The following is a 760-nucleotide window of genomic DNA, read 5'->3' on the forward strand; positions in this document are numbered from 1 at the left end:
TTATCACGCACAGCTAAACAAAACAAAAAGCGAGTATATGTCAGGCAATGTCCCCTTTCCACGGAAAAAGCCGCAGCTCTAGATGTCATGATAGGAGATTTATTGACTACAGGAGCAATAAAGCCCACACTCCTGTCAATCCTGTGCCAAAGCCTAACAAACCTGGCGTATGGCGTTTCATACAAGACTTAAGGCAAATTAATGCAGTCAACATTCCTCTGCCACCTCTCGTTTCAGATGTTCACAGCATATTGACATGCATTGCATACACATTTTACCGTGGTGGATTTATGCTCCGCTCCTTTTTCTCAGTACCTGTGACACACAGCCGTTATTTGCATTCACACATAGAAATAAGCAGTACACTTGGACTCGTTTGCCCCAAGGCATGATAGACAGCTCTGCTGCTTTCTCAATGGTGCTTCACTCCTCCAGGGCTGCACCCTGATCCACATGTGGATGACCTCCTCCTCTGTGCTGAAAGTGAAAAACTATGTCAAACTGCTACACACATGCTTCTCCAGCACCTCCAAAAGACTGGCCACAAAGCATCAGCAAAGAAAATGCAGTACTGTCAGACTTCTGTTCAATATTTGGGATTCACACTGTCTCACGGAAAACGTTCCATGACTGCAGACAGGGTCAAAGCTGTGACCTCCGTCCCTCGGCCCACTACACAGAAGGAAATGTTGTCCTTCCTGGGCATGGTGAACTATTGCAGACAGTGGATACCAGACTGTTCTTTTCATGACCACATCTG

Source organism: Astatotilapia calliptera, chromosome 2 (genome assembly GCF_900246225.1).
Source record: "Astatotilapia calliptera chromosome 2, fAstCal1.2, whole genome shotgun sequence".
Classification (NCBI taxonomy): Eukaryota; Metazoa; Chordata; class Actinopteri; order Cichliformes; family Cichlidae; genus Astatotilapia; species Astatotilapia calliptera.